Source organism: Notothenia coriiceps, unplaced genomic scaffold (assembly GCF_000735185.1).
Source record: "Notothenia coriiceps isolate Sejong01 unplaced genomic scaffold, NC01 NC01_scaffold00002072, whole genome shotgun sequence".
Lineage (NCBI taxonomy): Eukaryota > Metazoa > Chordata > Actinopteri > Perciformes > Nototheniidae > Notothenia > Notothenia coriiceps.
This window is the reverse complement of record NW_011334773.1, coordinates 132,835-147,840: the sequence shown is the minus strand read 5'-3', so window position 1 is coordinate 147,840 and position 15,006 is coordinate 132,835. Positions and strand designations below refer to the sequence as shown.

Here is a 15,006-nt window from a genome sequence, read left to right as displayed (position 1 = left end):
GTAGGGTACGTGGCATTCCTTGGGACCATATCACGGGTTAATGAAAACCCCCCTTAAAACGGATACGCCGTTAAATAATGTGACTTATTTTTGTTATAAACCTATGCCTACTGGTATTTATTTTTTACTTGCTTGTTTTTGTTTTAGTAGTAATTACATTATTTACGTCAATGTTGTTGTTGGGTAGAGTCGACGGACGAATTACATCGGATTTCCGCGCCTAAAATGTTTTCTGTTTAACCGTTGTAGATGAATTGTTGTCTCCATTAAAGAAAGATAATTAAATATGAGAGAATAGTTTTGTGTATTTTTACTGTCTCTGTTACTTCTTTGAAACGTAGTTTTTTTCGCCGTGAGGTTTTTGACGAACCACGCACAGACGAGTACTACTGTGCCCATTTTTCTACACATACATTTTTCATAGGTAGTCCAGAGAGATCGTTTTCTCGAGAAGTTTTGTCTTCACCACACGACTTCTTATTGACTCTCCCTCATCTGAACTCTCTCTCGTTTCTACTTTACCCCCCCCCCCTTAATGCCTCAAACTTCCCAGTCTCACTAATCGTCCGAATAGACACGGCAAGAAGAGTTGTCCTAAGAAAGTCGGTAGAACCGACCTAGCGCCCCTAAACCAGACTTACAGTAGAAAGTCGAAATAAGAGGGCGGCGAAGGTGGTAGAGAGGTCGGAGAATATGGAACCAAGAGGTTCCCAAAGACGGAGGGACGGAATGTGTCGGCTATATTCTTATTGTATTTCCGGGCTGGTGTTTGTAAAGAGTTCTTCACTGAATTTAACTTGTTCCTTTGTCATAGATTGGGGTCATTAAAAACCTGGGAAAGTCATGGAAATTCAAAATGCTAATTCCAGGCCCTGAAGTTTTGGAAAAGTCATGGAAATGTAACTAAAGTTGCATCAAATATAATTTATATTTTATCTAATCACCGAAATAGTAATACTATAATGATAATAAATAGTGTATCGTATAGTAATGAAACGTAAAATGGCATTTAACTGTCGAGGTATTTTGCTGGTGAGAGATTTTAGTGGCTTTAGCGTGTAGAAGCTAGTAAGCCTACTATTTGATTTGTTTTAGATAGATAGGCACAACATGTTTCATATGCAGACCTTATTTTCCTGTTCCATTTTAAAATAAAACATGTTCAGTGTTACCGCTGAGAAAGAGTAATTTTTTTGGTCATGGAAAATGAGGTAAAGGTCCTGGAGAAGTCATTGAAAATCATTGAAAATCATTGGTGAAAAAGTGTATGAACTCTGACATAAAACTCAACAAAGGGGAGAAATATATTGTGTTATTTTGCTTGAAAAAAGCTGCATTTAAATTGCCCTGTGAAAAACGATTCCATTGTTGAGCCTGTTTTGAACGCTGCCCCCTCCAGGAGCTGGAGGAGAACCTGAGGGATGCTCAGTCCACAGCCCAGAGGATGGAAACCCAACTGGTGCAGAAGGAGAGACTTTATGAGGACAAGATCAAGGTGGGTTACATTTCTATTGTCCAGGCTCCTGAAACGTTGCATCTCTAGAAATGTTTTGTCAGTCCTGCCACTTTAAACCATTCTTGTGGAGTCATATAAATCGGAGCTGTCAAACGCTTCAAAGTGTGCTTTTGACACCACACTAATTACTGCTCCCATTCACAACTATGACAGTTTGAGCATTTGTTTTAATCATTGCCTCAATGCAAAGCAAATGAAAGATATTTGTGTGCTTAATTGTTCTGCTGGTTCTGTCTGATGAAGGTTCTGGAGGCTCAGATGAAGGACGACCTGGCCGACAAAGAGAGCCTGGAGGCCCAGAAAGCCCAGCAGCAGGAGGAGTCCAGAGAGAACTGCAAGATGCTCAGTGAACAGAAAGCTGTAAGGAAACACTTCAGGCTTTTTAAACAAATATATCCTCTTCAGTGTTTCCCACCGGCAAGAAAAGCCTAAGGCCCCTTAACCTATTCGGGTGGCCCACGCATCCACCCCCCCCTCAAATGAGAAAATACATGTGTGAGTTCATGGCTACTGTAGACAACGTTCTTGTTGCTCCGTGTTGCGTTGTTAATGAGTGAGACACACCGGAGTGGAGGATCTGTGGGGTTTATTCTCCCAAAAATATAATTTACATTTAGTAGACGCCTCATTCCAAAGCGATTTACAATGACTGATTACAGGGACATTCTCCCTGAGTAACTGAGGGCTAAGTGCCTTACTCAAGGGCACACTAGTAGTGGTGTTCCAGGCGGGATTTGAACTCGCAACCTTCCGATCACCAGCCCACCTCACCTCACTACACATTAGACCACCACATATTTTTTTTATTAAATCAATGTATGCAAAACAGTGCTCTTTGCCATTTACTGTACGTTCTGCTGAGGTGGGATTTAAAAAAAAGACTGCCTAAAAAAATATTTAAAGTTTTGCAATTGTTTTCACTTTGTAATGCCAAAGAGTACTTCAGCGGTTCCTTTTGCAATAGTAGGAACAGCATCAATATCATTATGAATAATAATACATTTTATTTCTAGAGTGCTCTTCATGACACTTCAAATTCTTAAAAACACCATTGAAAACAACACAAAATATCTAAAACATAACTGATTAAAAGCTGTTTTGAAAAGGTGAAGGAAATTGTCCCTCATTCATATTCTATTCGAGTTCAGGGATTCAAAAGCTAGACTTCACCAATGTGTATTGTGTTTCTTTCCACAGTCATTTGTTATAGTGGCTGAAATGTATGTGTGCCGTCAGATTATACTTTACGTTGCACTATAAAGCCTGAGCTCAAGTCTTAATCTGGTTAACGTGGTAGAATGAGGCAGTTAAGGAGCTTTTAGAGACAGTCATCTGACGTTGAATGTAGAAGATTCAGGCAACACCTAATGGACTTAAACAGGATTTGACTGCAGTGCAAAATTCAGTTTCTCAAATCCAAAAAGGGCTGCTGACATATACTGTATTTGTACCTGGATTCTTAGCATTTAGCTTTCTTTCAATGGGAATATAATCTTTTCTGTGTGTCTCCCTCTGCCTGCAGACCATTAATGCTATGGATTCTAAGATGAAGAACCTGGAGCAGCGCATCTCTGAGCTGTCAGAGGCTAACAAGCTGGCCGCTAACAGCAGCATCTACACCCAGAAGAATATGTGAGTTAACTAGACCTTCTGCCCACACTGTGCTTTCATGAGTGCCCCCCCCACCCACACACCGATTCTGTCTCCTCCGGCCTCCAATTGCTTCATTAGTGCACTCACATCACTTTGCCTCATGCATTGTCTGTCTCCCATGTGTGTAAGTGGTGTGTCATCGCTGAGGTTAAAGAGACTGTAATCAACATTTAATAATAACAAACTCAAATGATTACATGAAAACGCTCTGAGAACTCGAGTGGGGTCTCTTGTAGTGATGAACCCAAACAGAATCAGATGAATCTGCAGCGTTGGCTTGCAGCTCAATGTTTAACACGTTTACCATTTTGATTAACTAGTGCCAATCTAATAGTGCTGTTACCAGGTGCAAAGGGTAGCTGTTTTCAGGACAAGGTGCTTTAAAAACAAGTTGTACACTGCTCGGCAGCAAACAGCATAGTCAGCAGCAATCTTAAGTTTTAGCAGCGGAAGAGTTGGATATTTCCCCCTGGAGTTTAAATGAATGAGTGAATCTATGACTTACATTCATAGGGTCACCAGAAACACATCTACGAATGAATGATAATAGTCCTCTTTAAAGGTGGGGTAGGTAATTCACTTCAGAAACACTTTTTGTTATATTCCATGGAATGCTCTTAACATCCCGATAGCAATGAATAAATTAAATGCTTTGACAATAAATATATACAAAAATGTCATCTGTGGAAGCCGTGGCGCTGTAAAAAGCACGACCAATCATCTGAGCCGGCCCGGCTAAAATAACTGGATGGCCTACATGCCTGTCATCCTTCCATCTGTGCACAAACTTATCTCGTGCCCTCATTGGTCATGCGCACATTCGTGTGTGGAGGAGGGGCTCTGTAAGGAAGTCTGAAGGAAGGGGTAGATTTGTTTGGGTTGTGTGTTTCAAATTATAGCGCACTCGAGCTGGTTTCTCCATTCTTATACCTTTTAAGGTAAGCTTGCTTACTGCAAATATAATTATAGTGAGCAACACGGGAATGAGAAATGTAGCTTGCAACATTTGTATTGTTGTTTTTTTAGAAATGTGTTTATCTCTTTGTTGCGGAGCAGGTTAGGTTTTTTAGCATAAGTTACCATGGAGATCTACCCCGGTAAGAAATGAACCAGCGTTGTATGAAAACTCAGAGTTAACCCTAACCCCACATCCTGCTCTGTAGTACAGGCCTCTGGTGGTGGTTGTAAACTGACTGCTGCAGGAAGAAAGGACCTGCAGGATCTCTCTGTAAGACACCGCGGGGGACAACAACAATAACAACACACTTTACTGCAGCTTCATATGTTGTCTATAGACTTATTATTTTCTAACACAGATGTCTGTTGTTTCGTACAGGAGAGTTCCACAACAGTCTTTGAAATGCTCAATTTCCTGCCAAACAACATTTTGTACAAATATTAACTTCCGAATCCTGAATGTGTGTCGTAACTTCTCAGTCATAGCTACTCTATACCCTTTCAAACCGTAGCGACATTGGAATTGGAAATGTAGTCTTCAGTACGACCCATCTCACTGGAGGAATCAAACTCTTTGTTACCAAATGTTAAGACATCCAAAACAATGCAGGAAAATATTCAAGCAGCAACAGATACAGCCTCAGTCTCACATGCACACACCCTTTAACACATCAGGCTGCATCTGCTCCTCCAGATAAACTCATGCTTTATGTATGTGTTGCTGTAGTGTGGTCATTAAATCCTGCCTGTTATCTGTTGCAGTTCATGCACATCTCTGGAGGCTAACGTTACTGTCTAATGTAGGCATTGTACAGCACATTAGGAGATAATGAGAGGAATGTGTTTATTTCGTGAATATTTCATATATTTTTCATGTTGAAGCTTCCTACATGTATTGGTGTTTCTGCTGAACATATGAATAAAACAGGAGGTTTTGAAGAGACATACTGAATCAGCAACACGCGTAGCAGAGTTTACTCTGAACTCTTTGGTTGTTTGGGTCACTGCATCAGTAGCCATTCTCAAAACAGCAAATAAATGCTTGAAAAAAAGTTTTGTTCTTAAACCTATTATGATCAAACCCATATAATAATGTCCAAAATGAAATGCTGCAAATAGACAGAAAAGGGAGAAAACTGTTTTAGAGGTGATTCACAAAACTGAAAATAAAGCCATCAAACTCATTAAAAAGTCATTTTACAGCTATTGTGATTTACTAATTTACTTTTGTCCACATCCCACCTTCTGCAATATTTCCCTCAACACCTTAGATGAAATCGTGTCTGTAAAATATTGCCGCAGAATCAGTACATTCTTGCAATAATTGTATTACAGAGTCCAAAGTCCATGGCCTGTGAATTTGATTTGAGTTTGTCCATATGAGTAACAAACAACTAAACACCTAAATCTGCACTTGTTGTGTATCAAACCGCATTTTCTAAAGCAAAATCTTAGAACACATTTGGAAAAGTGCATCAAACCAGTGGAGAGAATGATTAGGATTGATGCAACTGCAATGTTTCTTGCAATGTTAAGCTTTATAGTTCTGACCACATGAGTTATTCCGTTCATGAAGATAAGTTGAGAACAGCCTTGTGGAGCTGTATATTAACTAGTGTTGCTTTCATTAAATTAACATTATAAAAACCTGGATGGAATACTACAGAGACCTCTCTCCATGTAAAGCTCATATTGTTTTATCTCCAAACACCAGTTACATCAGAAGAATCTATTAAATGAGATTGCTCTCTGTCACTTGTTTGGCCACAGCTTAACTGATAAACACTGTTAGTTGGTTGAGCCCTTAAAACATCCACAAATTGAGCTCAAATGTAAATAAAGCTAATTTTTGTGTGTGGTCACAATGTTTTGAAACACAATTTCACCACAGTTCTTTGCAAATTCAATGTTAGATCTACAGAAAAGGGAAAGCAATGGAGAAAATATACAACAAAAAAGAGAAAATAATTCTAATCTCTAAGAAGGTTTGCTTCTGAGAAGGAAAACCTGAGAAATACTTTTCCAGGGAGAATTTGTGAAGAAACGAACTGGCGCAGTGAAGATGAATACAAATAAATGATAATAAGGGAAATTGGAGTGGAGCTCTAAATGAGTTTCAGCCTCAGAAGGAGTGAGGGTCTGGGCTGGTGCCAGAAAAGCCTGCTCACCGCTCAAATGAATAAATCAATGCCTTAATGCGGTTCACCACCACCGGTTACATCTGGCTACATCTGAGCTGGAGCTGACTAAAAACTAATCTATGTTCCCCCCCGGCCCACCGAACTGCAGCTAAGCCATTGAAGGTGAGACATGGAGTGCAACTCAGACAAAGCCGGCGAAACCTTGAATACTTGATCAACTTGAAAACATATGAAGAGACCATCCACCATGGCCTTATGTCAAATAGTTACGGTTGATTCAAACAAAGACTTGATTTATCTGTGAAGATGCAACAAAATGCCTGACGACGTACATACAGGCTGGGGGAGTAATAAATGACATGCAATCAGGATACAAAACGAGGTAACTGCATTCCCTTACAGTGACATACAAAGAAGTAATCAGATAACTGTTACACGAAAAAAACGGAGAATTGCTAACAGGATTACAGCGTTACTAAAAAGATCATAATAGTGTTTGTTGTAGAGGATCAGATGTTGTCTCTTCTCTGTGAGCTGTACTGTTCTGTAGGATAATACTTTAAGTGTGATTCTATACACCTACTGCCTGAATCTGCTTTATGGTTTTCACTTTCTTTGGTTCATTTGTTCTGTTTTTAATTCAGCAGGTGAACCTATATGTTCATAAAATAGTGTGTGTGAGCTTAACTGTGTGTACTAAACTGAAACGGAGCATTTTCTGTCAGCTCAGATTTTATTTCTGCTTTTTTAAACTGTAGTTTGTGCTCATGTGTTTCAGTGTTGGTGTATAGGCTGCTGCCTGAATATGCTGAATGAAACACAGCTTTTACTATAGATCAAATCATTTTGATCCTAAATATCTTGGTTTCTTCTTTTCTAAGGTCACTCAGATTAGGTTACTGATTAAAATTGTTGACAGGTAACTAGTCATTATAACAGAATACATTTTTACCCTCAACCCTGCATACATACAGAAATATGTGTGATCTGAACTGGCAACTGGCTGGAGGGAAAGTTGTCCTTGTGCTGAAGATGATTGGTAATTATAATTTTGACCGATCTACCAAGCATATCTACAGTTGGTCAAAGAGCTTCAAAGGTTGCGCTGATATACCAACAGCCTTCTCCGTTCAGCACACCGCAGACACTCACACTGATCTGTTGCAACACACTGCATACACAACAAGTGAGGAGGGGATGCCATAAGACACAAGACTTTATGTAAGAAAGAAGATGACACAGTGTGTACCAGTACAAGTTCCCTTGGCAAAGACACTGTAAAGCGACAAGACACTTTCATTGCAATCCACAAATATTATGTGTCCTTCCCTCTGGTGTGCCGCCAGCATCCGGCTGTAGAGAGGCTGGAGGTGAGGGGGCCTGCAGCTCTCTACAGAACCATGTCCCTGATCTGCTGCCCCCCCCGGGCCGCCTCGCTGCACCCTTATCATCCTGCAGGGGAGAGCATTGCTTTCTTAACAGATGCACAATCCACAAATGGATTTATTAGCAGTATTTTTGCAATCATGCCTAATTACATATTTGCTATTGCATATCGACTAAATTACATATATGCTATATTTGTTCCTGCAGTGAGGGACGATTGCTTCCCAAATGGATTTCACAAACAGCAGATGGATTTATTAGCAGTTTAGCTTTTGCAATCATGCCTAAACTACATATCTTGTTCATTTACTTTCTCACACAAACAAACTGTATCAGAGTCTGTTTGAAAGCGGTCAGTTACACCAAAGTTGACAATTGACAGCTTTAAACCATCCCAATGAGCGGGGCAAATTGAATGAAACAATGAGACTCTCTAGCCCCTTTTACAGCAAGAGCAGAGGAAAACAATTAATGGCAACTTCCTGCCAGCAGTTCCATCTGTATTTCTGTTATGTCCCCCTTGTTCCCTCAACCCATTGACTGCTATCGTACAGTATGTTCATCAAACAGCTCCACGGCTCACTAGTGTGTGTTGTTTGCAACATTAACTCAGTGGTCATGTATCAGTCTCTCCGATGCTGGTGGAGGGTAAGTGCTATTGGCTGAAAGCAGTGGTGGCTCATTGGCTTCTTAACAGCCTTTGAGTTGTGTAGACAGGCTTCGTTAGCCCCAACACTGGAAGTGCAGAGCCTTTGAGTTCACTCGTGAACATGAGGTGAGCTCCAAAGCAAACCGCTGCTGATCTGATCTGTAGTGATATCATATACAAGGTTTAACCTAAAGCCTGTGTCTCCTCACTGACCCTAACCCAGGGGTCTGCAACCTATACTACCAAAAGAGCACATTTGCCCTCCCTAAATGTGTCTGGAGCCACGATAGCACAGCTTATAAAGTGTTATATATATTTACACTATGTGGAAAAACTAGAATGTATTGCCTTTATGTAAAACAATGATAAAGACAACTGTTGACATGTTTTAGTATTTTACCTGTTAAGAAAAAGCAAATCACCAAACTCTCATTAAGAGCTGAACAAAATACATTTGTGCAATGTGCAGGTCTACTTTAAAATAAATTAAACAGAACTTTGAAGAACTCTGCATATTTGTGAAAAATATATCATAGACCACTTTGAAATGAATAAAACATATAGCTGCAGCCTAATAGCCAACAGATTAAAAAAGGAAAGAATAGACCATTTTGCAGACCAGTGTGCTTTCATCTTCTTCTGTTTGTTTCGGCCATGTGCTTGCTCTAGAAAAGTCTTTCAAGTTAACATTTGTTGTTGTTTGCTAATTTCTTGCCACGCATAAAGGTGAGCAAGCATCTTTGGGAGTGAAAGCAAAACAATCTTTCCAAGCAGAATCAAACTCTCTATGTTCCTCTGAGGCTTCTCTTATTTTTGTTTTATCCATTTATTCCCATCTGCAGGGAAAGGCACTGCGCCATAGACAGATGTTACGCATATTTTAGTCGTCGTAGGCCTAATATTAAAAACATTCACTTCTGGTGAACGTGCTGTACCTCGGCATGTTGGCATGCTTTTCATTCGGCAGCCTTTTAACGTACATGTACTAACTAGAACAGCTGGCACACTCTGAAATAACCGAGGGAGATTTGATCATCTATCACAAAAAGGCACTTCTCCCATGTGTATTGGCTCACCTATACACACAGGATTACCGTGGAGCAGCGTAAGGCTTTCATAGAATGTAATGCTTCAAAGGCTAATTGAAGGTTTTGTTTGGTGGATTAAGAAGAATTTGCAGCTCATCCCTGTGCCCTCGACTGTGTTTCAGCAGAACACACTGTTGTGATTGGATACGGCTTGACTGAGGAACACAAATGGGAGTTGTGTCAGATTTAGTTGGCGTTCTGGATTAAGCGGCTCGCTGTGGGTGACTGCAGGTGTTGTTGGGAAAATAAACCACTGGGAAATGAATTATGCAGGGAAACAGTATAATTCAAGCTTCCGTGGTGTTTGAGCTCTGTTGTCAAGCCTCCTGTGACATCCTGCCATGGAAACAGGCACATTTCATACCCTAGCACCCTGCGTGACTTTAACATCCATGTGTATAGGTGTTCACGCCTCTGTAGTCTCTCATCTATATATGATGGCATGAGGATGGCAACCAGTGACATATCTGATTTTTGCTTCCTATAGATTACTTTGCTATTCACTATTTTGCTCCGTAGGAAGCAACACTAAATTGTCAGGAAGAATTAAGAATACAAACCTGTAAGAACAACTTCCCCTATTATAGTGTATAAGTCTCTAATGAGTGACATATATCATTAGCTGAGGTTGTGGTGATTTCTGGGATGTGTAAAACTTGATTATACTGTAAAGAAATGACAATTTATAATGCAAAACACAACAATATACAAAAACGGAAATGTCCTATGTGGGTCTCAGAGGGTTAAAGCATATTCATGTATCAAGCCTAATTGACCTACAGTTTGCTAACTTATAACTTAACTTACGAGGCAATATACCTCTATAAGTGGCCTAGCCCTTCGTATTCTTTTCTGTATGTGGCCCTCGGTGAAAAAAGTTTGGACACCGCTGACATAGAATGATCCTTATCTTCTCAAAGTGTGACACTCAAATCAATTCAGATTACATTACATTCACTATTTATAACTAAAGATTCCTAAATCAATCAGAGGAAAACAAATAATGACAGCTACTGGAGTCTTTCTCTTCTTCCTCATTGCCATCTGGTTCTTTTTTTCAGTCCATCTCTGCCCGAGTCTCGCACACAGGTGTAAAAGTCTGTCCTATCCACTGCGGCATTGTCTGGCACAGAGATATGCTAATTAATCTGCAAATGAGTTTGAAACCACGGGATTTTCCCATAATTGCCTAATAATCATTCCCGCTCCTTGGAAGTGAACGTGGCATCATCATCGCTCAGAGATATCACATCCGTTCATATGTCTCACAATGAAAGAGCACATTGGGAGTGTCTTGCTTCCTTCTTGTGATTTGATGTATCTGCAGGACAAAACAGGATATTGGTAGTTTCATGAAGCCTCTGAGCTCAGTTTGTGAGATTCAGGTCTGAATAAGGTCCTCTGAGGATGGATGCAGCTGAATGCCCCAACATTCAGAGAGAGGAGTTTTATCTTAGGACCCACATTCTCTACACCCTCATAACCTTTGAATGACTATTAAAACCACAAAGGAGAAATCCAACCCGGTATCACGGCAAGACGTGAACATGTGACGATTTACCATGCTGGGAGACGTGAAGATGTCACGATTTCGTCCCTTCAAACGTGACAGTTACACGGTATTGTTAACCCATGTTAACCAGTGGAGAAATAACCGGAAATGCCAAGCAAATGCTACCCCGACGTAATGATTTATTTTTTAATAGTCACACTCGATTACGCCAATTTTCTTGTTTCCCCAGCTGGTCGACACCTCTTTTAGCAGAAACAAAGGCTACATTAATGTATTAAATCAATGTTAATCCATGCGTTTGGATCATAGGTGTGGTGTGGATGTGGAATTAACGGACGTGACGTTGTGCGATTGAGTTGCCAGGCAACAGCTTCGGTTCATGTTAATTTACAAACTCTTCAACTACAACCGTAGTTATATTTAAAAACATGTTAGAAGGCCTCACGAAATACTTTAATGCAAATTAAAATGTAAATGTGAAGGAATGTGTGTATAACGAAATACATCGGTGATAAACGAAACCGGAAACTGACGTAGGCAAGATCCTCAGCTCGATGATTGGATTGTTTAGCCGCAATGCATGCTGGAATTTGGTGTTTATGTGAAATCTGAAAACGTTTTTTAAAAATAAAATAATACTTCATTCCGAATGTGCTTGCTTTTTTGTCTTTGAAAGTCATCACATAACGGCATTGTAATACACGGTTCGGCTGCATTAAGTATTACATATCTGCCGTAATTCTCTATTTATAGAGCCCTGCTGAGAAGACTTCTAGACAAACAGGAGAACTGCCGCCAAAACTGAAATCGTGACGTGGATCATAAATATATAAGCAATTAAACAACATCTTACATTTCTTTTCACACAATACTTCTCCTTGCAGTATCAACACTAATTCAGCTGACTTTTATATTTGATCCAATTGGTAGATAGGCTGTATTTACACCATAACGGTGCAGAGCTGATAGAAAGGGACACCTGGTGGTTGAAGAACGTTATTGAATTTTATTATTTTATTATTAGATAATAATAGGATCCCTATAAAGTATATTCATTACTCGTTATTCTCTACTAATAGTTAATTAAAGACTGTATAATGACTAGTTTGCACACCCCTTTCAAGATTTCAAGATTTTCTAAGCTAAGGTTTATTGACATATCATATTATACACACCTACGGTGTAGTTATGCAATGAATAAAAAACTTGGGTCGCAGGTTCCTCAACAGTGCATTACAAGACATCTATCAATATGTACCTCCACCATTAAACTGTCAATCTGCACATTTCTTATACTATCTACATACATCTTATAAGAGTATAATACATATGTATAATATCAGTTTAATAATAAACAAATAAGTGCTTGAACTAGTTAACATTGCAGGAAAGCAATATATTAGACGTTAAGTACTTTGTCAGGCTTAATATGTATCTGTAGATACTTGCAAACAAAATTTTACTTTTATTATGAAGTAAGGGCTTACGAACGAAAAACAGAAAACTTTTCGTAGTGTATTTGCCGTAACATTATGTGCCAAGCCGACTAATTATAATGATAAGACGCATTAGAGATGAAATATCTCGGGGACGACTCTTCCTGAGATCTGATTTGTCCTCTTTGCGGCGGTTTGACTTTAGCACTGCACCTAGTATTTATATATTCGGTTAAATTTGTTGTAGATGTATAAGAACAAGTGTGTTTGAAGAGAACGTCTGTTGTCGATTAAGTCGACTGAAATATAAACTAGGTAAGCCATCTATCCGACATAAATGTGGTATTGCACGTCTCGACTATCTTTCCCTGTGGACCATTCTTGCAATAACTTAAAATAATAAATAATAATCTATTATTAACCTTATAGAATTTCATTATAAGTAATGAGCCAATAAGAGATGATTATCAATTAATTTCTGACATATTACTGATCAAAAGTTGGGGAAAGTTCCAAGTTCTAAGTTCGATTCCAAATGCAACTGTCATAGCATATAATATGTTGATGCACATAATACGTTCTTATTTTTTGAACCCAGCGTCCAAGGAGTTGCACGTAATGTTCTGTACTAGTTATACATGGAGGTGGTAATTTGACAGTTAGCGTGTAAAGAATATGATAGATGTATCGTAGAATATTCTTATATATGTCATACATATTATAAGTCAAAATTATTATTTGTTTATTCACGACACTTGATCAATTGTAACGTCCTTTCCTATATATCTGCAATTCCATGAACAGTCCAATTAACATGAGACATCTATGTTAGTGACACACACGACACACGAGACGTACACACTGGTAATTTCTCCCAAGTAGGGAGGTAAAGACGAAGATATGGGGGTTTCGAAAAAGAATAAGTTTTCTTCTGCAATGGATTTAATGAGAAATTACAATTTAATTCGGGAATAATCAACCGACAAACGTGTAGAGATAATTATAGATTATTATTTTATTATGTTCAGTAATTGCCAAGAAGTCTGGTGGTCCAGGGAAAGTAGTGAGACGTGCAATACCACGCATCTTAGTCGGATGAGTTAACCTATTTTATATTCTCAGTCTGTGGCTTAATCACAACTATACGTCCCTCTGCATAACACACTTTTCTTTTACATTCTACAACAAATTAACGAATATATAAATACTAGTGCAGTCCGAAAGTCAAAACGCCGGTCAAGAACGCAAACATCTTCAGCAAGAGTCGTCCGAAGAATTTATTTGCTTATGCCGCTATAACATTAAAATTACGTCGGCTTTGGCAAATAATGTTACGGCAATACACTACTGAAAGTTTCTTTTCGTTCGTGTGAGACTTATTTCACTAATAAACATAATTTTTTGCAAAAGTCTAAAGTGTAGGTAATTGTGGTTTAGGGGGCGTACGTACGCCGATTTGGAGGTTAGAAGCTCGCTCTAGAACTTTCGGACTGCACCTAAGTTATAACGGTATTGATCATGAGTTCGTCTTAAAGCACAATTTTAGTTGTGCTTTAACAATGTAAAAGACAAAGTGTGATTATGGCTAGGATGTGACAGTCGAATAGTGTAAATTGTGTGAAATTATTAAACGTAGCCAATTTATGAAAGACTCCGAGATGTGATCTTATCAAACGTAAATAATATAAACTAAGGTTAAATCCGGCATGCCACATCAATACTTTCTCAAACATGATTCCGACATTAGTAAACATTTATCTTGGACAACGGATTGCCACGTCTCCGACTATCTTTCCCTGTTGGACCGTTCGAGTTTAGCAGTGTTACCTAACACTCTTTGGCATACATTAAGGTGGTACGTTGTTAAGGCATACATAGGTGAGCGTTAACTTAATATTGTAGCTAAATTAATATCTATCAATACGTGAAACATAATGACGATCTCTCCACAGCTGGTCGACCCTCCTCACGTGCTTTTTAGCCTCTGCAGATTTAGTCTCTACAGATTATTCGAATTAAAATTTGTATTTTCCTTCAGATAATTTTTATTCGAATAATATATTATAATCTGTTGTTCCAATCGACCTGAGACGAGAAACTTCATTCTTTTTTCGCGTAACGCGCACCAGTCATAAACACTGGCTAATAGTTGACATGCTCCGACTACCTTTCGAATGGGAGAAAGAGCACTATACGTCGACAGTGGTCGTACGATCTGTCCTCGCTGTGTAGCGTGTAGCTGAGCATCAGAGCGTCGTGAAACATTAACCAATGTTAGCATGAGTTGTCACAAGTTATGCTAATAATTTCGGACTCGCTTATTAGCACATTCAACACTTTTTGTGCATCTCGAGAGTAACACGAGCACAGAGACACGTTACCATTATTGAATCGAGAGTCGTGAAATACAAGACCATAGATATAAAATGTATTGTGATCTGTATGTTAAGAACAGTCACTATACACCCATTAGAATTTTTCAGTAAGCAGGTTGTATGAAATGATCAATGTAGCATTATATTTCTTTACCTATTAGCACATTCATATATTTCTAATATCAGCCTAACTCGAGTCGAATTACTACCTCCTCATTACACACCTCAACTACTACAAATGATGAAAATGTTCCAAATATATTCTGTTGTCTTTTAGTTACATTGGAACCTT

The 15,006-nt window shown here is 39.0% G+C and overlaps 1 protein-coding gene across 1 annotated transcript in view; it reads left to right on the top strand.

Moving 5' to 3' along the window:
• Positions 1-15,006, top strand: part of cita (citron rho-interacting serine/threonine kinase a) — a 121,082-nt gene that overhangs the window by 47,021 nt on the left and 59,055 nt on the right. The gene's annotated exons all lie outside the window — the stretch shown is intronic.